Consider the following 24339-nt stretch of genomic DNA (forward strand, 5'->3'; position numbering starts at 1 on the left):
CAGGTCCATGGGGCCTGAGCTTTCCTACAGCTGTGCCCTGAGAACTCAGAGCAGGTGAGCAGGTAGCTAGGCCTTCAGGGAGGGAAGGGGGGCAGAAGAGTTTGCTCCACTCTGCTGCCTTCTTGCCACTGGGCAGCATAACATTACAAGAAACTCATGCTGCCTGGTGAAACAGAGTGTATGTGCATGCTGGTGATTGCGCTGTGATCATAGGTGGCTTCCTGAGAGGGGGTGTATCTGTAGGGGAGTCTGGTGTGTTGTCTTCTGTTGACAGATGAGATGGTGGGGATGCTGGAGGTGTGGCTCAATGCTTGCATGCTCATCTAGTGTGCAGGAGTACCTGGCCTCCATCCCCAGCATCCTCTGCTCAGCCCCAATATGTCTGTTCCTTCCCATGCCCTTGGTGAATCTCTCCCAATTCCTTCTTTTGAATGGGTAAAGTACAGGTGCTGAACAGATAGTTCATAGGTTCATAGTACTTGTTACTTATTCATGAAGAACATAGTTTGATTCGCAGTACCTGTATCCACATCTTGCTGCTAACAAACTGCTATAACTATAGCTCCAATGGAACCATAATGCTCTTAAGTGTCCATGAGCACTGGCATGCACTCACACAGGCACACAGAAACACACACACAGACACATACAGACACAAAGACACATACACAAAACACAGACATATACATGCAGATACATATGGACACATACAGACACATACATATACAGACATATACACACAGAAACATACACATAAACACATACAGACATATGCATACATACACACAAAGACACATACATGTAGACACATACACAGAGAGACTCATAAATACAGACACATGCACACAAACACATAGACACATAATGCAGATACATTTGTGATGACGCATACAAACAGGCATTCACATAGACACATACATAAAGACACACATGGATACATACATACAGATACATGCACAGAGACATACAGAAACATTTACATACAGATACATACAAAGACATATACAAACAGACATCCTTACAAACATATCCATACAGACACATAAACACAAACACACATACAATAATTTTCTAAAAGAGTGAGTTGGAGAACATTGGTGCCTTGCTTAAAGACTCCAGTGGTTCCTTTTTATGCTAATATTAAAGTAATAATCAATCAAAACTAGGTTGAAACTACCTCACTCTAGTTCAGTTGGTTATCTTTAAGGAAAAAAAAAGTCTGGCAAGATATTGGGAGAAAGGTATACTTACACACATGTGGCAGATGCAAAGACAATCAGTCCAGTGGGCATGGCAATCAATGTTGTTTCTCAAACACAAACCATAGAACAACTGTGTGATCTAACTGTGTCACCCTGAGTGTATTCCACTCTGACTGAATCTAAGTCAGAAAGACACATGCAAGCTTATCATAAAACTATTCACGATAGCTAAGGTATGTAAAAAGGTCTATAGATTTATCAACAGATTAATGAATAAAGAAAATGGGTTATATACACATGAATGTATTTTCCTGTATTTCTTTAAGAATTATATTAATTTCCTCCATTATCATTTCGTAAACGTAGATTAAGGTCACTGTGTGTCTGTCTGTTTGTTTGTTTGTTTCAGGTGTGTTATGGCATCCAGTGCTGCTTGCTGTGGAATAACTGTGTTCTGAAGAAGTCATATTGCTCTGGCTTTTGTTGATTATGTTTTCACACTGGCCTTTAGCTGTCTGGTTGTCTGTGGCATTGGCTGGTAGGAGGAGGGCCTAGGGGCCCTCCTCTCTGCCAGAGGAAGTCCTGGAGTCAGCTGCCCTGCTACTGGCTTTCTTGCTCTGAGGTTAATGAGGTCCAGCTTCCCAGACACTCTACTCAGACACTGTGCTCCCAGGCACAAGCATTTTGGATAACCTGTGAGCTCCAAGATCTGGCCTGTCTCCTTAGGAAAAGGGTCGAGCTTTGGAGCAGTAGCTGCGGCTGTTTCTGTGGATCCCAAGCATCAGGAGGCCAGAGGTTGGAGCCATGTGCCCTGATTCCCAGAAGGTATCCACTGGAAGGTAAGATAGGCAGATGGCCAGAGGCTGACACATAACACTGGCGGGAGCGTGGGAACTTCTCCTGGGATTAGCCAGGTGAGTGAAGGTTGAACCCAGTATTTTCCTTCTCTGTGCACTCTCCCTCTCACCTGGGAAACACAGACGATGGCATCTTGATGTTCAGAGCATGGTCTGTTGTTCACTATGCTATTGTTGCTGTCCTGCTGTTCAGACACTGCGCTCAATCAGCACCGCCATCTTGGATCCTGCCTCATAAAAAAATAAATATATAAAAATCTAGGCATTGATTCTTATCTTCTGTATGTTATTAAAACTCCTCCCTCAGTTCTTCCCCTTCATTTCTCACATGTGATTCAGAACATCCTTTTCTGACCTGCATCTCTATGACTTCTCTGAAAGGTTTTCTTATCCTTAACGCTTATCAGGGGAGGTACAGCCAGATATTGGATATCATCGTTCTGTGCCCTGCATTTCTTAAAGTTGGGGACAAGATACTGCAGTGAACTGAGATCAGGGATCTATTTTCATCAACCTCCTCCATGGAGCCTCTGCCTTTATCCTGTCATTTACCTGCAGTGACTCAGAAGCAGAGGCCATACTTGGAAGTTCACAGATGTGACTTTATCAGTTCCATGTCAGCATTTATGAGCTTCTCATCATTCTCCCCTCTTATTGCCCAAGAAGTAAAGTGACATTTGCTTATTTATATTTACTTATAGGTAAAAGAAGCAAGGCTTGAACTCAGTTTATGGAAACTATGGTTTCAATGAGTCTACCAGCCTGATTCGCTGTCTTTCTCTACCCTAAAGTGCCCTTACACCCCCCCCAACCCCAATTTCACTTCATTCTGCTTCACACTGGGCCTGGATTTTCATTTTCAATCAAAGTTGATAGTCTTATATGCAAGGGTCACTGAGGTGCACTAGTGATCACCTCCATTTTCATCTCCTGAAGCCTCCTGCCCATGACTGATGTGTGTCTATTCTGTGCCCATGTGGGTGATTTTGCAGCTTGTCCTGGTGGTTTTTGCTACAGTCTTCTTGTTCCCAGAGCTCTAGAATTTTCCTTCGTATCTGCCACAGTAGATGTCACTATAGCTCATAGCTTGTCCGTGCTTGCTCTGCTGGTGTTGCCCCTAGGAAGATTGATTCCTGACCCATCTTTTTATGAGCATGACAGCAGGATGATATGTTCCTTCAGCAGCTCAAGTCATTTCCCAATAGGTATTTCACTCCCAATTCTGGGACTATTTGTTTCCTTTTCCTCTCAAGTCTGTCAATTATTCTATGTTCCTGAATAATTTATGGTATTCATAAGGGAGTCCAGGCCTGGAGAGTCAGCCAGCACTGGGCAGAGACAAGCATGGCGCTGTGCAAACTCAGACTTTTTGCAAAGTGATATCTTAATTATTTTTTCCCGGAGGCAGGCAGCCAACATTTCCTCCCTCAATGTCCTTTTGGTGAACTTGGAATTTCAGAGCATAGCTGGTGGTTCAGATAATTTCCTTACTTGGAAGTGAGTAATCAAGGCAGAAAGCAGGCTCAAAGTTTGAGTAAACTGACAAACAAGCATAAATAATAGAATACAGATTATGGAATTAAAAGGTAGTAATACATGTTGGTCAGGTTGGTCAAAACTTTTGAGCCTATTTTCTGTTTTGTAACATGACAAACAGCAGCATGAAAGTAAAATTGTATTTATTATATTAGTAAGTTACATAGGTCATATCCATTTATCTATAGAATGTATAGTTATTATGTTACATGTAATATGTGGTATTATAGGTAAAATAATCTTTTGTTTTGTTACATATGTTATGTTAGCTGGTATTTTTATAGTGTAAAATGGTATAAAACTTAAAAATGAGGATGGAGAGCTGGGGAGATGGCTCAACAGATAAGAGTGTTTGCTGTGCAAGAATAATTACCTTTTTCTTTTGTGTTTCTTTTTTAATTTTAATTTTTATATTAATTACAGTTTATTCATTTTGTATCCCAGCTGTAGCCCCCTTCCTCATTCCCTCCTTATCCCACCCTTCCTCCCTCATCTCGTTCTATGCTTCCTCTCCAAGTCAACTGATAGGGGAGGTCCTCCTCGCCTTCCATCTGACCCTAGCCTATCAGGTCTCATCAGGACTGGCTGCATCATCTTCCTCTGTGTCCTGGTAAGGATGCTCCCCCCTCAAGGGGAGGTGATCAAAGAGCCAGCCACTGAGTTCATGTCACAGACAGTCTTTCTTTCTCTTATTAGGGTACCCACTTGGATACTGAGCTGCCATGGGCTACATCTGAGCAAGGGTTCTAGGTTACATCCATGTATGGTCCTTGGTTGGAGTATCAGTCTCAGAAAAGACCCCTGGGCCCAGATTTTTTGGCTTTGTTGCTCTCACTGTGGAGCTCCTGTCCCTTTCAGATCTTTTTATCTCCCCCTTCTTTCATAAGATTCCCTTCACTCTGCCCAAAGTTTGGTTATTAACCTCTGCATCTGCTTTGATTAAATACTCGGCTGGGTAGAGTATTTAAAAAGAAACAAATCAAGTAATCCAATTAAAAAATGAGCTAAATATAGAATTCTCTATAAAAGAATAAAGAATGGCAGAAAAAAACACTTAAAGAAATGCTCAACCTCCGTAGTCATCAGAGAAATGCATTTCAAAATGACCCAGAGATTTTACCTTACACTCATTGGATTGGCTAAGATCAAGAACTCAAGTGACAATACGTGCTGGAGAGGATGTGGAGAATTTCTGGTGGGAATGTAAACTTTTACAACCATTTTGGAAATCTGGCACTTTTTCAGACAATTAGGAATAGTGCTTCCTCAATATCCAGCTATACCACTCCTAGGCATATGTCGAAAATATGCTCAAGTACACAACAAGGACATTTGCTCAACCAAGTTTGTAGCAGCTTTATTCATCTTAGCCAGAACCTGGAAACAACCCAGATGTCCATCAATAGAGGAATGGATACAGAAATTGTGGTACATTTACACAATGGAAAACTACTCAGCAATTAAAAACAAGGAAATCATGAAATTTTCAGGCAAATGGTGGGAACTAGAAAAGATCATCCTGAGTGAGGTATCCCAGAAGCAGAAAGACACACATAGTATATACTCACTTATAAGTGGGTATTAGACATATAATATAAGAAAAATTACTTTAGTTCAAATCTACAGGATGAATATAAAAGGCCACGCATATTCCCATGTACCTGTAACTCAAGCACAAGCTGATAAAACTTAGAGTGAAGATAGGAGGGTCTCTGTGGCTTGCTAGATAACAGACTAGTTCCAAGTTGAGGAACTGTTTCTTAAGAGAATAAGATGATAAGATGGGCTGTGGCATAAAAGATACCCAGTGACCTCCTTTGATACCGTTGCCTGGCAAATGCACTTGACTGACCCACACTCATTCATGTACACAGTCTTGGGCACACACACACACACACACACATACACGCACACACACACACACACACACACACACACACACACACACTCACGCACAAACACAGATGATAATGGGTCCAGTTTCTAGAACTGATGTTATAGTCATACAGTGTTCATCTAAATTCCAAATGCTGTGTCAACAGGTAGTGAAGATGTAATGATTGTCAATTGTAGGTTTTCTCATATGTTGGCTTCTTATGATCATCCTGACCATTGTCATTTTTCCCCAATAAATCCTAATTCAAAGCTCCTTCCTAGATCCTATACAGAGATACCTATTTTCTCTCTCTTAGCAGAGAAAATAGGTTATCAGATACAAAATACCCCCCAATACAATATATTGTCCTGACTCTGAGACCTTTCCCAAGTCACCTGCACCCCTCTTAAATCATCTTAATCCTCTTTTCAGAATTGGTGTTTTAAATATCTGCCTAAGATTAAATGCTTGGCACTGCCTTCAGGATCAATGATATTTCTATAATCTTCTGTTTCCTTTGGCTTAGTAGTTTTCTCCTCAGTGAATCTCTTTGCTATTATATTTCGTCTAAACATCCAGAAGAAACCAAGCTGATTTTTAAATACTTTGCATGAGCAGTTGTTTAGGAAAATATCCAATTTCTTATTCTTTTTTTTCTTTAACTAGTTCCACTTTCCATTGAGACATGACACAATTCAGCTAAGTTTTCTGTTATTGTGTAACACTCACTGGGATTTTGGAGTTAGTTTTCAATAATACCTTTCTTTATATCTTCATTCCTCTAGAAATGTCTTTATGCTTTGTATTTATATCAACAACATGCTTAAGGCAAGGAACACACAAGAATTTTCTTCAACCTCTCATTTAAAAATCTATGTTGCTCTATTTCATTTCTGAAGTCACTTTATGTATCTGTTTCAGCATCATCTTACTTTTTGTTTTTTAGTAATATTTTTACTGGTTGCCTGTGGGTATTGTAACAAATTACCACATACTTTTTATCTAGAAACCATATAAATGTATTACCTTTTATTTCAGGGGATTGGAAGTAATCAATCTTTGTCAACAGGTACAACTCAAACCATCAGTAGGTCCACATAACTTTGAGAGAATATGAGTTGATTCATTATCCTTCATTGAATGTCTGTGCTCCCTTCTTCATGGCTGAATCAATTCAGGTAGCATTCCATGATCAAACTGTCTTTTCTTTCCTTCATCTATCCTCCATCTTTTCTTTTCCTCTATCTATCCTGGTCTCCCTCTTGATAGGAAACTTTTGATTTCACTTAGAATCTACCATAATTTTCTCCTCATCAATAGGTTTGAAGCCCACTGGTCATGCAAGGGGCAAACATGATTTAAAAGGGAAGGATTTGGAAGGAAAGAAAAGGGCATGAAGGCCAAGCACGGTGGGTTAATGACCCTGCTGAGGATGTCAGTTATGCAACTTAAGCTTGAAAGTGCATGAGTGCAGTGCTCTACATTAGCTGGGTGTAAGTGTGACTAGGTTTGTAATTTAGTTACATTTCTAAAAGTGCAGGATGACAGTTACAGGTTCCATAAATTATAGCCAATGTCCTAGGACCATTGCTCATACTACTGTATACCCAGCCCATTCTCAAAAGATGCAAATGTTTTCAAAGTTTTCTTGATTTGTATCTTAGTTTCTTTTCTGTTGCTCTGATAAAAATACCCTAACCAAAGCAACATATGGGAGAAATGGTTTCTTCTATCTCACAGTTCAGGACCTAGTCGTTCACCTTAGGGAAGTCAAAGAAGCAGGAGCTTGAAACAGATGGTCACACTGTGTCCAATGTCAGCAGAAAATAGTGAAAGCTTTTCTCATGTTCTCCATTTTCTTTATGTTCTTCATTTTATTTGGTCCAGAATCCCTGCTCAGTGAATGGTCTTGTCCACAGTGGGTCTCACCATCTCAATTAATATAATCAAGACAATCCTTCACAGACCTCAGAGAGTAACCTTAATTATCCCCTCACAGGTGTGCTAGAGGTTTGTGTCCTCTGTTATTCTAGATCCTTTGAAGTTGACAATTAACAGTAAACATCACAATCACTGCTCTCCCTAGAGGTTGAGATAAATATACGTATTATATCAACACCTTAATATTATATATTTTCAATACATTAGCATACTCTATATTATCATGACTAGATAAAATTGTTAGCCACTGTTGTAGGCAGTTTCTAAATATAATCTCATTGAACTTTAACAATAATACTTTTACTATTTTTGCACCCATTTTATAGGTCAGGAAAAGCTTTGGCAAATCATGCATCTAATGTATGATTTATGACTGGATATACTGTACTGTGGTCTACTGTGCTCTATAAGCTTTGGTATTGAGACCTTGTAGAAATTTGGAATACATCAACCACAAAGAACACAAGTATTTAAAGCACCCATCTTAAGAATGAGAAACATTAATTCATCTGGTATTTGCATCTTCATATAATATTTCTTGCTATAATTATCAATGTACACTTTGTTGCATATTACTGTATGCTTTGGTGCTATTCAATTTCACTCATATTTCATTCTAAAAGACTATTTATGTAATTTTTGTTTATTCTGATTCTTGATGATATCCACTGTGGGTTTTTTAAAATTTAAATAGTTTTTATTCATACAATATATTCTGATTATTGTTTTCCATCGTCCTACTCCTCCAAGTACCTTCCCACCTCCCCTCTCAACCAGATCCATCCTTTTTCTGTCTCTCCTTAGAAAACAGGTATCTGGGGAATAATAATAAAATACAATAAGATAAAATAAAAACAAATCAGAATAGAACAAAATATCCATACAAGAAAAAGAGTCCCCCCCAAAAAAAAACCACAAGAAATGCATATAAACTCAGAGGCATGCACATTTGCACACACAGAAATTCTACAAAAACGCAAAACTAAGAAGCCATAATAATATTCGAATGACCTGTATGGTAAGGAAAAACAAAAACAAAAACAAAAACAAAAAAAAAAACAAAAAACTGTATGACAACATTATGAGACAAAGAACCCCCAAAGAGCACTTTGAGTTTGTTTCGTGTTGGTCATCTACTTTTGGGCGTATTTTCCCTTAAGAGTTGTTTCCCAGTGTAACTTCATTGGAGAAAGTCAATTTTTCATTTGCAAATGGCTATATTAGAGATAACTTCTGGATTAGGAATGGAGGGGCATGCATACACTTTTCCTTTCTGCTCTAGAATTTAAGATAGGGTAGGCACCAGAACAGCGCTCCAGATTAGTCCTTTGTAAATACAGACATATTGTATAGGGGTCTGTGCATGTGACTGAAACGTTATATTGCTCTACTTCAACAAAATGTTTCTTGTAAAGGACATTTTGTTTTCAGTTTCTTTCAAGAATTTTAATGATGTTTTCCTTTTCATGTATAATTTTTCACACCAGTCATCAATTCTGTAACCATTATATCAACTAGGCCATGTTGCAAGGACATATATTCACAGATAGTTGGGAGACTGAGGCATGTATATCAATTTTAAGGCTACATATTGAGTTCAAGGGTAGCATGAGTGAGTTACTGCGACTCTCTCAAATAAAATTAAAAAGCAAAAGGAAGCCTGATGTATTGCTAAGTTGTAGAGCAATTGTTGTTCCCTGTTTGATTTTCAGAGAAGTCTCATGGTTGTTGGATTATGTTATGATACAGTACTTTTTTATTCCAGGATTCCCAAAAATTGTTTGCTAGATGATCTCTGATGACAGGGTTTTTTTTTTCTACACTGTGCTCAGAATTCACTAGAATTTCATAGAGGAAGTTGGCACCGTATCCATAAGTGACAGAACCTATCACTTGGCTTTTTGTTCTATGAAAGACTTTTTGCTGTGGTTTTGTTGCATGGCTATGCCTTCAATGCTTCATATATTCATCAAAGTACTTCTCTTTATATGCTTTGAAGCAGCTTAATAACAAATAAACAAAAACTGTAGCTTTAACTTGATAGGATATGGTCTTAAAACTTTGAAACTTTTGAAGAAGTAATTTTATGTTTTATTTTCTCCCCTTTAGTTTATACCATTATTTATCATAATATATCATATAAATATATATGATATATTTATATCATATGATATATTTATATCATATCATATAAATATGATATATTTATATCATATCATATATTTATATCATATCATATAAATATATATGATATATTTATATCATATGATATATTTATATCATATCATATATAAATATATGATATATTTATCATATATATTTATATATATCATATATATTTATATTTATATATGTATATAATATATATTATGATAAATATATCATATTAGGTTATCTAAATTTTTGTGCAAGTTTTGAAAATTCATGTTTTTTTTTACAGAAAACAAATATTTCAACAAGATATATATATATATGTAATTAATAGTATGAAATTATCTAGGCATAAAGTGACAGCATTTAAAGAAGGTCTGAAAATGTATAGAGTTGGAGAAGTCTGAAATTTGTAAGTGTTCACATGACTGCGGAGAAAAGACAGCTAGAGGAAAGCTTTCTGGTTTAGTTAAAAAGTTTTAATATAACAGGAGAATGTACCAGGCCTGCAAGGCGACTTAGAATCAGAAAACCTGGAAAACAGTAAAACCAACAGCCAAAGAGACACTTTAATAATAGAGTCAAGGTATAAAGACTTAATATCCACTTTATGTGCAACCATACAGATCAGAAGTCAGAAGAAGTAGAGTTTGGATGTGAAGGGCTAAGTGGAAGGTGGTTATGAATCAAGATAATAATGTTAGGAAGTTTCTGGAATAATAATTTTAGAGTCCTGTGGCTCTGAGGGTAAAAGAGGTGAACAAAGTGGTATTGTTTATAATTCATGATATATTTTACTTTTACAAAATTGATTCTGCTATTTTAGCCAAATGCAGCAGATTGGCACATGTGTTCCAAATCTGTCCACGGGTGAAGGCCATCTCTGTCCCTTTTGTCATCCGGTCTGTTTTGTACTATACTGGCTACATTCTTAGATAGACTATCTCCATGCAATATTGAAGATGGGCCTTTAGTTTTAAGCTTTTTTAGTATGTCATGTGTAAACTTGGAGGATACAAAAATGTCCTCTACAGACTGTCAAATGCAATTCTTGGGAGATTCCATGCTTTTTAATATTACCATGCTTGATGCAGTGATCAGGGGAATGGGAAGCCTCTGATGTGTGAGTCTCCACTCACATATCCAACACCAAAGTGAGACAGGACTGACATCAAAGATACAACATGGGAGAGCTGAGTGCCCCCCTCCACAGGGTACATATGTCCATATATGTAAAATCTTTTTCATGTGTTCTTCTCATTTAACGTAGAGGAGGGGAGTAAGTTCTTTGAGTGAACTAACTCAGGGTTTGAGTGGAGCAAAGAGTCAGTAAATGCAAGCCCATACCACAAAACATCTGGAGTGCCTCATGGAGGTGTTAGGTGTTATTATTTTATGCAATAAAGAGCCAATAATGATATTTGGATACAAGTTTGTGCAGTGTGGTAGATTTGCTAGAAGTATGTCCTATTCCTGGACAAGCAACTGTTAGCCCAAACCCTACTGTGAAATGCAGAGTCTTTCCTTGCAGTTTTAATCTTTCTGACATTATTGTTTGTATGGATCCATCCAATGTACTGGGAAGAAATTTCAGAGACTTTTAAGTATTGCTTTTAAAAGGGAAACTTGAAGAGACCCCAGACACTGTTAGAAAAACACATCATCCTTTTGTGTCAAAAATCTAAGAAAGGGGAAGAAGAGAAAAACCACTTGCTGCTGATGTCTACCTCAGTACTTTGAGTTGGGTTGGATTGTCTTGCCTAGACAAGTTGACAAGCATACCTGCCAAGACAGTCCAAGCTATTTGAATGGTGCCAGTTAAGATCTTTGGATTATGGACTAGAGAAGAGCCTTACAATACACCACCTGTGTGGATTCCTGGATCAACATGGGGAGCACAGGAAAGAATGACTTATTTTAATACAGTATAGTCAAGGGATATGTTGTTATCCAGCATATGACTAAACACACATTGTTATAGTTGCTACGATATGATGAGAGAATAAAGATGCAGAAAGCATTGACTTTATTGCCATCCTGTAAAATAAGGTGATGGGGCTCTGAGAAAAAGGGTCACTGATTTTGTTTCTTTCTCCTGTCTCTTGCTTGATAACTCTTAGCGAGGCTGTGAACCATTCCTGGGTGTTAGCATATCCGTACCTCATTGTTTAGAGGATGAGTAATGACCTATTTATTAGAACAGAATGATAAAATTCTGTTTACTGTTATCCCCTTTCAACATTTATTAGTAACTAAGGACATGGAAGCAAAAGTAATAAACAAGTGGGCACACACATGGACTTATACATGCTCATGTGCCACTGCACACACAGGTGCATACATGCACACACACACACTTGCAGTTAATGAGTTGTTATTATTATTTTAAATGTTAAACTGAAGGTAGTCTAGAATTAATTTTTTAATTAAATTTTTTATTTTTATATTAGTTACAGTTTATTAACTTTATATCACAGCTATAGCCCCCTCTCTCATTCCCTCCCAATCCCACCCTCCTTCCCTCATCTCCTCCCTGCCACTCTCTAAGTCCACTGATATGGGAGGTCTTCCTCCCCTTCCATCTGACCCTAGCTTATCAGGTATTTTCAGGACTGGCTGCAATGTTCTCCTATGTGACCTAGCAAGGCTGCTCCTCTATCGGGGGTGGGGGGTGGGGGAGGTCAAAGAGCCAGCCACTGAGTTCATGTCAGAGAGAGTCCCTGTTCCTCTTACTAGGGTACCCACTTAGATGCTGAGCTGCCATGGGTTACATCTGAGCAGGGGTATATCATATATTCTAGGATATACTCCTAGGGGGTATATTCTAAGTTATATCCATACATGGTCTTTGGTTGAAGAAACAGTCTCAGAAAAGACCCTGTGCCAAGATATATTTGGTCCTTGTGGAGCTCCTGTCCTCTCCAGGTCATATTAACTCCCCCTTCTTTCCTATGATTCTCTGCACTCTGCTGAAGGTTTGGTTGTGAATCTCAACATCTGCTTTGATACACTACTAGGTAGAGTCTTTCAGAGGCCCTCTGTGGTAGGCTCCTGTCCTGTTACTTGTTTTCTCCTACTTCCAATGTCCATCCCATTTATCTCTCTAAGTGAGGATTGGTCATCTTACCGGGGTCCTTTTTCTTGTTTATCTTCTTTAGGTGTACAGATTTTAGTATGTTTATCCTATCTTATTGGTTTAGTACCCACTTATGTGTGAGTGAGTATGTACCATGTGTGTATTTCTTCTTCTGGGATATCTCACTCAGAATGATCTTTTCTAGATCCCACCATTTGCCTGCTAATTTCATGATTTCCTTGTTTTTAATTGCTGAGTAGTATTCCATTGTGTAGATGTACCAAAATTTCTGTATCCATTCCTCTGTTGTTGGACATCTGGGTTGTTTCAAGGTTCTGGATATTATGAATAAAGCTGCTACAAAATTGGTTGAGCAAATGTCCTTGCTGTGTACTTCAGCATATTTTTGATACATGCCTTGGAGTGGTATAGTTGGATCTTGAGGAAGCACTATTCCTAGTTGTCTGAGAAAGTGCCAGATTGATTTCCAAAATGGTTGTACAAGTTTACATTCCCACTAGCAATGGAGGAGAGTTTCTCTTTTTCCAAACCTCTCCAGCATGTGTTGTCACTTGAGTTTTTTATCTTAGTCATTCTGATAGATGTAAGGTGAAATCTCAGGGTCATTTTGATTTGCATCTCACTGATGGCTAAGGACGTTGAACATTTTTTAAGTGTTTCTCTGGCATTCTGTATTCCTTTACAGAGAATTCTCTGTTTAGCTCTGTATCCCATTTTTTAATTGGATTCTTTGGTTTGTTGCTTTTTGATTTCTTGAGTTCTTTATGTATACTGGATATTAGCCCTCTGTCAGATATAGGGTTGGTGAAGATCTTTTCCCAATTTGTAGGCAGTTGTTTTGTTTTGATAACAATATCCTTTGGTTTGCAGAAACTTTTCATTTTCATGAGGTTTCATTTATTGCTTGTTGCTCTTAGAGCCTGTGCTGTGGGTGTTCTGTTCAGGAAGTTGTCTCCTGTGCCAATAAGTTCTAGGCTCTTCCCTACTTTTTCTTCTAACCAATTTAGTGTGTCTGGTATTATGTTGAGGTCTTTGATCCACTTGGACTTTAGTTTTGTGCAAGGTGATAAATATGGATCTATTTTCATTTTTCTGCATGTAGACATCCAGTTGGACCAGCACCATTTGTTGAAGATGCTGTCTTTTTTCCATTGTATGGATTTGGCTTCTTTGTCAACAATCAAGTATTTATAGGTGTATGGGTATATTTCTGGGTCTTCTATTCGGTTCCATTGATCCACCTTTATGTTTCTATGCCAATACCATGTAGCTTTTATTACTATTGCTCTGTGGTATAGCTTGATATCTGGAATGGAGATAGCTCCAGAAGATCTTTTATTGCAGAGAATTGTTTCAGCCATGCTGGGTTTCTTGTTATTCCATATGAAGTTGAGAATTTTTCTTTCAAGGTCTGTAAAGAATTGTGTTGGTGATTTGATAGGAATTGCATTTAATCTGTAGATTGCTTTTGGTAAGATGGCCATTTTTACTATGTTAATCCTGCCAAGCCATGAGCATGGGAGATCTTTCCATCTTCTGATATCTTCTTCTAATTCTTTCTTCAGAGACTGGAATTTTTTTTTATATAAGTCTTTGACTTGCTTGGTTATGGTCACACCAAGGTACTTTATGTCTTTTGTGGCTATTGTGAAGGGTGTTGTTTCCCTAATTTCTTTCTCAGCCCTTTTGTCTTTGGTATACAGGAGGGCTTCTGTTTTTTTTTTGTTTTTTTTTTTTTTGAGTTAATTTTGTATCCAGCCACTTTGCTGAAGATGTTTATCAGCTGAAGGAGTTCTCTGCTTGACTTTGGGGTCACTCATGTATATTATCATATCATTTGTGAATAGTGAAACTTTGACCTCTTCCTTTCTGATTTGTAAATCCTTGATCTCCTTTAATTGTCTTATTGCTCTAGCTAGGACTTCCAGAACTATTTTGAAGAGATATGAAGAGAGTGGGCATCCTTGCCTTGTCCCTGATTTCAGTGGGATTGATTTAAGTTTCTCTCCGTTGAGTTTGATTTTGGCAATGGGCTTGCTGTATATTGCCTTTACTATGTTTAGGTATGTTCCTTGTATCCCTGATCTCTCCAAGACTTTAAACATGAATGGGTGTTGGAATTTGTAAAATGGTTGTTCGGAATCTAAGGAGATGATCATGTGGTTTTTCTCCTTCAGTTTGTTTCTATGATTACTTATATTGATGGATTTCCATATATTGAACCACCCTTGCATGCCTGGGATGAAGCCTTTGTGGTCATGGTAGAAGTTATCTTTTATGTGTTCTTGGATTGACTTTGAATTCATTTTTAGCATTTAAACTTTTCTTTCTTTCCAATTTATTAATTTTCTATCTCAACTGTTTCCCCCTCCCCCATCTCCTTCCTATACCATCCGTCCCATACCCTTCCCCTAGTCCACTGAAAGGTGGAATTCTCCTCCTCTGCCTTCTGACCCAAGTCTCATCAGGACTGCCTGGGTCCTCTTCCTTTGTGGTCTGGCTAAGCCAAATCTCAGGGGGAAGTGATCAAAGAGTAAGCAACCAAGTTCATGACAGATGAAGCCCCTGCTTTCCTTATTTGAGGACCCACATGAAGATGGAACTGAGTTGCCCATGTGCTACATCTGAGTATAGGGTCTAGGTCGTCTCCATGCATGGCCCTTAGTTGGTGCATCAGTCTTTGTAGGACCACCTGGGATCAGATATTTTAGCTTTATTGGTTTCCTTGTAGAGCTTCTGTCCCCTCTGGGTCCTTCTATCCCTCCTTATATATAAGACTCCCAGTGCTCTGTCCAAAGTTTTTCTGTGAGTGTCAGCAATATGCTTCTATCCCCTGTTGGGTGGAGCCTTTCAGAGGACCTCTGTTGTAGACTCCGGTCCTGTTCCCTCTCTTCCACTGCTAAAACAAAAAATGGTGGTCATATTTATAGGGCCTGTATGTCTTGTCCTCCTAAAACAAAGCCAGCCATGTTGTATCTTGCTTCTGATAACATGGCAAACTCTATTGACATTGTACAGGAACCTATCTGTTCTCTTCTTAATTAGTTGTGAATTTTCATATAAGTTACTGAACTCCTCTGTGCCTCAAAGGCAAAATGATTTTGCATTTGTGGGAGGTTTGAGATAATGAAAGGAGATAGTAAGAAAAACTGGATATGCCTGATGTTCTCATAGCACACAGACTGTATGGTTGAAAATAAGTGAGGGTGTAATAAGGATATTTGGTGAATTTAATCATTATTTAAAGTCCTCATTTTACTTATTATTCTTCCAATATGCTATTTTCTTTAAGCTTACATTTTAATGGGCCTTTCTCCTTTGTGGGGAGCTAACAGGATGATGTTAAATTTATTCCTCTGACTACATTTCGTGGCTCCCCTAAGTAGCCGAGAAAAATCTTAGACACATGAAATAATGAGCCAATTTAAGTTTCTGTATTTTTGTAAAGCACCGGAAAAAAAGGAAAGCACTTCAAAGCAATTAGCATGAACACGCTCAATTACGTTTCTGTACAGCAGGCCAATATTGCTGCCTGGAAACTCTGAAGTTAGGAATCCCAGGACCCACCATCCCCAGCACACTGCATTGCTAAGTCACCACCCTCTTCTCTCAGGATGGTCTTTCACAGAATTATTAAGTATTAAAAGGTTAAAGACTAAGAAAACAGTGGCAAAGGGGGGTAGAAAGTCCTGCCATCAGGCCAATGGGTGGAAGGGTAGGGTCACTGAATGTAGCCTTATTTCTGCTGGCTATGTTTCTTTCCTACCCAAGCTCCAAAGTAAGCGGACTGTGTAAGCAGGAATGAAATACACAACCCCCTTGTTACCGAGCAGCAAAGCATTCTCCGCTTGTGGTTTTCTTCAAATGAGGCTGCTTGGAATATGTGTTTGAAAACACTGAGGCTCTTTATTAATCAAGCTCTTCACTGGCCCTGCCAGCATAACGTTTCATTGATGTCAAAACTCCCTTAAAAATGGTTTTGGAGCCACTTCTTGTACACAGACTTCAACAGAAGAAATATTTTTGGAATTGTAAATAGAATAATTGAGGCAAATATTTGCCCATTTGGAAAGCTCCTGTAATGGCTTTAATGTTCAGTTGAATTTTAAATATGCAGATCTAGGTTTGGGTGGTAAACTCAAGGAGGTGAGGGGAGTACCCCAAGATCTGGACTTCTCCCAGAGAGATAACTCTGAAAGTGAATTAATTGGACATGGAAAGTCATTTTGAATAGATACATTAGTTTCTGGAAAGGAGCAAGCAGGGATTAGAGGGATTAAGCAATTCAAAGGAAGGAGATACCACTTGGAAAAGGCTCTCTAAGAATAAATCAAGAAAAGGAAGTCTCAGGGACAAAAAGAGTCTAGACACACTGAATGAAGGATACACAGGCCTGCCACTCAATCCACAAGCACATAGGTGTCTGTCCTGATTGTGTAGATGTTATATCAGAGAGATGTCACAGAAGCTAAAACATCTGACTGATATCAAGTACTTCAATACTGGTCCCACATATTGTGCTCAATATTTGGAAATCCTGCTATTTATAGACATCTTCCTCTCAAGGGAAGTATGTATTCAGGGAGCCTAGAAACTCTGGTATAATCTGGTGAGTACACTTTCACCCAAAGACAATAAATTAATGATTTTACACAAGCGTTTGTGGGCCTCATGATATTAGCTAATTAGTGTTAAATACCATAACTGCAATATTATTTACTCAATAGCCATAGAAAAACATGCACGTAGAAAAGTGAATAAGCCAAAAAGCAGAGGTTAAAACAAAACACAAACAGCAACCAACACGTTCTTCAGAGAAGCAAAATGAAAGAGATAGACGAGGGAAAGTTCTTGGTCCTTACACTGTTCCTTTTATGAGTGTTTGGCAATGGAGGTGCAGGTACATTTTCTGCCTTTGTTTTTCATATACTGTGTTTGTTATTTTTTTCATTAATGTCAATAATCCCATTTTCAAAACATAGCTACTTTGAGCTGGCTTTTATTTATGTAAACTAATGATCTTTTTTTACATCAAAGGAAGCAAAGGAAAGGATAACCAAATGTAAGGACATTTCCCCAAGGGAAACATTTCTTCCATTCTTAGCATTCCCAGTTCTCCAGGGTTCTTTGTTTATGATTGATGACCCCACTCACCACTCTGTGTTAGCCTGTCTATTGGTGTCATTGCTATTCAAGTCTTATTAATGCAATCATGTTGATGATGTTTCTTTGAAAATATGATGCATATATACTATAGAATAGTATTCAGCAGTGAAAAAAATGAGGTCATAAAATTTTAGGGCAACTAGATACACTTAGAAAAGATCAACTTGAGTGAGGTACCAAGATGAGCATTCCATGCTCCCTCTTACCTCTGGTTTCTAGGTCCAAGTCTTTAAGTGTAAATGTGAGCCTATTTGTAAGCCAAATAATGGCAGAAACCAGGAAAGTAAAAGGAGACCAAGGGTGGGGTAGGAAAAATAGACAGGAGAATACCAGAGTATAAGTGATTCGAAGGAGGAAGTGGAAAGAAAAAGGTTTTTAATTGGGGATGGGTAGGGAAATAAATACAAAAGAAGGAGAGTAAAATAACAGGAAGGATATATAAAAATCACAGGGCATCATATTATTATCTAGATCTCAAAAGTAAAAGTCTGTCTATGCATATATAGTTTAAATGAAATTTTCCTACCTGAACTGACAATCCCCTCCCCATGGTCGATAGAATATCTAACAAAAACCCCAACACTAAGGATGGGAAATAGCCTGATAAGTTGTTTGTTAGGGTTGTTTAAGAGACTCATAAAATGTTATAAGCTATTGCCTTTCGTTGCCTTCCAGAAGTGGAAGGTAAGTCCTTATTGGTGAAGAACTATGCACGCTGGAGACAGGACCTGGAGGACTTGAATTGGATTTTCTGTCTGAGGTCTAGCTCCCTGTGGTCTAGCTTTCATGATACCAGAAGGAGCTTCTAAAAATAGGAAGCAAACAATGGTCGTATTGAGGTATGGCACCAATGAAAACAAAGAGCATGCATGACATGATGACTTTGAAGATGCAATAGTAGTACAAATATCTTGGCTGTAACCGATAACACAATTGGACCTAAGACCCAGTGTACAAGTGAGAAACAATGCCTGGTACTGAAAACCTAACCAAATACCCATGGCTAGTGAAGTCATGGACCTTGATGGCAAATCTACAACCACCACTTTACTAAAGCAGCATGCATAATCCCTAACTACTTTATAAATATTTGTCCTTCTATGCACAGATGAGAGTAGTCCTTGCCCTTCTTCAAAGAAACTTTTCTTTGCGGCAAATGGTGGCCATTATTGAAAACCACAACAGATGAAAATGAAAAGGGCAAGAGATTGTGTGGTGTTCAGTCCCAGTCCCAGCTGATACATCCACTACACAATTCTTGCACATAAGACCTAGGTATCATTGCAGGAGTGGACATGGGAAAATTCTAAGATTCAGAGAAGCACTTATTTGGTTAACAACAGTTACTGCTCAGCCAGAGGATCCAGGTTCCATTTCCAGCACCCACATAACTGTAACTCCAAGAGCTGACACCCTCACACAGACATGCATACAGGCTAACCACCAATGCAAATAAAATAAAAGTAGATGAATTGTTTTTAAAAATAAGCAAACAATGGCCACTCTCAGCTGCTCCATCTTAGTATCGAATTCTCCAGTCCAATTACCTAAAATATAGCTCGACAATTGTTTAGACAAATTTGCAGCGCAGGAAAAATTCTCATGTTGTATGCTAGTGACACAAAGTCCAGCATACTTTCATTGACAGCCAGGTTGAGCGATTTGCCATAGGGTATCAATTTGTTCCTGCAAGAGGTCAATCCTCTGATTGAACACCATCAAGCTTCCTTTTAGTTGAGCATTAATTCCTTTATGTACAACTAAGGCATGAGCTACATTGGCTAAATGATTATTCAGGGTCTGAGCAGTCTGCCCAGTATGACTCATGGCTAATGCCCTGGTGGTAGCTCCAACAGCCGTCAATGAGATGGTAGTAACAATGGTGGCTGTAGTTCCAAGATCCCTTTTCTGTCTGAAGAGAGTAAATTCTACCGGAGTGGACGCAGGACTACCCACAGGATTATCAACATGGATTGCTGCAGCCATAAATCATCTGAAGGAATGGGCGGGCATGGGAGTGTTAGCAGGCCTTCTGGTGTTGGTCTCCTTGGTTTGCCTGTGGTATATATGCAAGATTAGAGTCTCACAACAGTGTGATGCAGCCATGATCATTCAGGCCTTTACAGCCATTGAAGCAAGACATTCTCCCCAAGCATGGTTGGATACCATAAAAAGCTAAAATGATACGCTCAGGATGCGAGGCTAAGCACTGCACTCAGGGTCAGCCGCTTTGGACCCAGAGAAGAGCATGTCTGATTGCATGCGGGTTGATGCCCCAGGTCCCGCCTCTGAGAAAAAGGTATCGGACGGGTCCGATGCTCTTTGGGTGGATGACACCTAAATGAACATCTGTACAAAGTCCCAATTCATTTCTAATATCAGAGATCAGACCTCTACTCTTGCCTGATGCGTCTAAAACAAAAAGGGGGAACTGTAGAGAGCTGCGGAATGCTATGCCTTAAAGATGGTGCTGGTTTCCGCCTTCCACCTTCCCGATGGTGAGTGCTCTCTGTCACGAACAACTCCACATTTGGCTAAGGCCGAGGATCTGGCTTGCTTCCATGTATGTGGACCTATCTGCATTGCCCCCGTGGCACGCCTGGGTTGGCTACCCAGAGGCTATTTAAGCTGTGGGCTGGCTTTCCCCGGGGTCCGAGGATTGTTCAATGTTCCTGAATAAACTGCATTGAAAAAAAAAAAAATAAGCAAACAAAATATAAACAAGAGAGCACTAGCTCAATGACTTATCTGGAGTCGTAGAGTTACTAAATAACTGAAAAAAAAGCTCTAAATAAAAATAACTAAATTTAAATATTCAATTTAGCTGGTTGCTACATTCAATTTTGTAAACATTTTGTATTCTCATAATAAAGTATTCTCGTAATGAGAGAATACTCTATGTCCTCATCATGATGAAGACCAACGAGTTGGGAGGAAGTAGAACACAATAAGTTTGGATATTGGGACCAGCATAATACAGCCTACTGTTAATTGCAATGAAAGTGCAAACTGTCCCAACTCTGAAGTAGGGTAGTGGCTTTGGAGAGCTGAACCAATTTATAGATCATAGAAAGAATCCCTGTACATGTGTAGTTGATGTGGTGGTACAGAGCCGAGTTGAGGTGCTAAGAGTCAAGAGATATGTTTCAAGCAGAAGCTGTTGGTAAAAATTACTTAGTTCTTTGAAGAGGGAGTGTGTAAAAACCAAAGTCTTTGTGAGCACTTTTGTATGATATGATATATGTTGAGTCCATGGAAGAGTCATTGAACAACATATAGCATGGCTAAATCTAGAAGCCCTCATGATAGCACCCTCAAGTTTTTCTCACCCTTTTGTTTTCCAGCAGTGCATAACAGTGGCAAAAGAAAGCTGAAAGTCTAGTGATTAAGTTCAATCAGTATTTGTGGTATCCCCACTTTCTGTGAACCTGGAACGATGGCAGGCACAGGGTACTAGGATGAATAAGATGTACTTTTCACCAGGGTTGGCAAATATATGGCAATTTGTGCTGTTACATCCTTGTCCCGCACAACAAAAGACATTATTAGTCAATCAATACCCTCCTTCCTGCTGAACACGCAGGAAAGACTTTAATGAATGGACACTTCTGCTTCTAAAGGCCGCTAGCCTTGTTAAGGGAGAGAAACTAGAATCTGTCCTTACCTGTGTTAGTCTATTTGGTTCGGCTGCAAAAGAATAGAAAAGCAGCCTGGAAGCAGTTTGCTCATTTAAAATGTTTAATTTGCACTGTGCTTTATTGTGTTCAGAGGGTGGAATTTCAATGAATAAATGTCATTAGGAGAACATTTCTCCCTGAATGCAAACTCGCTCTTTTATCATGAAGATTGAGGTGAAGTTAAAATTCAGAAACATGGTTTAAAGGGAGTGTTACCACTTGCTAGAACTGCAGTGAATCTACCCTAGGGGTCCTAAGAATGTGCTAACCCCGGGCTGCCAGTGCAGTTGCAGCCAAGAAAACCAAGCATCTAAGAACTCCTTAGGGAAGGAAGGGTGGTGAATGGTGACCTATCATAAAACACATACCTTCATGAGAGCAAGAATCCCAGGTAACTTCCCTCCCCTCTGTGGCAAGTGGAGGTAATAGAACTTCTCTCTGTGGACACTAAGAAGGCTTTGCTTGTTCTGTGGCTTTGGCAATTTATATTTAATTTATGCTTTTAATTTTCTGGAAAGGGCCCAGAGGAGCCCACTGCCTGATGGAGTGCACGATACTGGCTTTGTAAACATAAAATAAAATAATAAAAAATATATGAAATAAAAATACCAGAGTGCAGTTCAAGACAGAATTAAGAGACTCCTTAAGTTCTAGGGTAAAAATAATCTTCAACTTATCTGCTGTGGCTCAGTGTAAGTGTGGAAGGGTGAGGGAAAGAGCAACAGTTGGAGGGGGCATTGCAGAGACAGGATATAGCATTAGGCACAGCTGAACTGGACTTAAATGTTGGTCCCCCTAGCTTTCCTGAAACAGGAACATTATAGCCATGCAAAATCTGGATTTAGTAGTGAGAAAAATTCAAACATAACACTTCTCTCTCTGAATCACTTTACCCAAAAGAGGGTTTGAATTGAAACCTTTATTACTGCCAATAAGTGAGTTTACCTAAATAATCTCGAGCACTTTGGAAGGAGAGCAAGGCAACTGCTGTTTGGCAGACAAGAAGGAGTGGGATGGTGTCCCAGAGAAACCTCTCCTGCCCTTGAACCTGCTCACAGATCTCCCTTGCTCTGTTTCTTGTCTTTAGAAGAACCCATCATGAAAACTGCAGAATGTGAAGCCATGGGCAAGCTGTCTTATTAACATGCATTGCTGCTGGGCATTGCCCAGCATGAATGACATATGTATCTAGTGGTTGGAAAGGATAAGGCAAGATATTTAAGTCCATTCAAGTCCAGAAAAATCTCCATAGAGATGACCCAGACCCTCAAAATTTCTTGCATCTGTATTCAGAATTGAATTTAGACATGGAATATTTTGATGTGAGTTTTAGGTTCCATATTCAGTGAGGGGTTATTTAGAGAAAAGTACTATTCTCAATCCATTATGAAACCTGATAAAAATGAACAATTTCTGTGAAGTTCAAGTCCATGTATGTTGTTCCTATCCTGACTGGAATCATATATGGGCTCCCAGGCTGATGACATAATTCTATTTACACAAGAGTAGACTCACAGTCAGCAATGAATAATACTTCACAGCCTTCTAGGCATGCCTGTATAAATATAACTCTAGTGGTTACAAGAGCAGAAACTTTATCATTCCCACTGTGTGCTGAACCTGTCCTATCAATTTATAGGGCTATCACACAGTTACTTGGGGTATCTTAGTGAGTGAGTACAAACCAAATCATTTTTTTTTATTTTATTCTATTATTTTTTATTTTTTCCATTTTTAAATTAAATTAAATTTATTTATTATAATTTGTTAGCTTTGTGTCCCCACTGCAGCCCCCTCCCTTGTCTCCTCCCAGCCCCGCCCACCCTTCTACTTCTCTCCCTATGCCCTTTCCCTAGTCCCCAGATAGGGGAGGACCTCCTTCCCATCTATCTGACGATAGCCTATCATGTCTCATCAAGACTGGGTGCATCATCTTCCCCTGTAGACTGGCAAGGCTGATCCCTCTACAGGGGGAAGGTGAACCAGCTTCTAAGTTCACTGCAGAGACAGCCCCTGATCTGCTTATTAGGGCACCCACTTGGAAACTGAGCAGCCAATGGGCTTGCTTTGAATAGGGACTTTAGCTCCTTACCATGTATGGTTCTTGCAAACCAAATCATTTTAAATAACAGAAACATTTTGTTGTTTAGGAGTTTTGGGGGGATTAAATTAGGGTCTTGAATATGTTTAGTAACCATTCTAGTATTTAAATCCATCTACAGGATCATAAATGTCTGATTTCACGGTAGTGGGGGTCACAAGTCAAAAGGAATGTCCTTCTAGTAGCTCAGAGAAAATTTTTCTCCTGGTTTCCTAGGATTTTCTGGAAATGATTGACAATTTTTGGTTTCAGGCTATATGCTCTGACCCTTGCGAGTCTCTAAAAGGCCATTTCCTCTATGTATATCTCACTTATCTTTTATTGTAAGATTTAAGAATACCTTAAATGTAGAATGATTTCATCAGGAAATTATCTTAATTGTGTGTGAAATGATCCTTATAAATGATCCAAATAAAGTCACATTCTGAGGTTCCATGTGACCACATTACTGAACACAAGACATCCCTCAAGTCTTAGATCTTGGTTTTAGTAAAGTTGTTCAAGGTCACACAGAGGAAATCAAGCATGAAGCTCAAATGTTTTCAGCATGTGAATTAAGAGACTGGGAGAACTTGAGGGAAGGGGCTTTAATCAGGATATATAATTAATAAAATGTAAAAAACAAAGAGAGAGAGAGAGAGAGAGAGAGAGAGAGAGAGAGAGAGAGAGAGAGACTGTCTTCATGACCATGGTATGTACTGGTGGTCTGTTGGTCTAGAGACTCCTTTCTCTTTT

This window comes from Meriones unguiculatus, chromosome 12 (genome assembly GCF_030254825.1).
Source record: "Meriones unguiculatus strain TT.TT164.6M chromosome 12, Bangor_MerUng_6.1, whole genome shotgun sequence".
Classification (NCBI taxonomy): Eukaryota; Metazoa; Chordata; class Mammalia; order Rodentia; family Muridae; genus Meriones; species Meriones unguiculatus.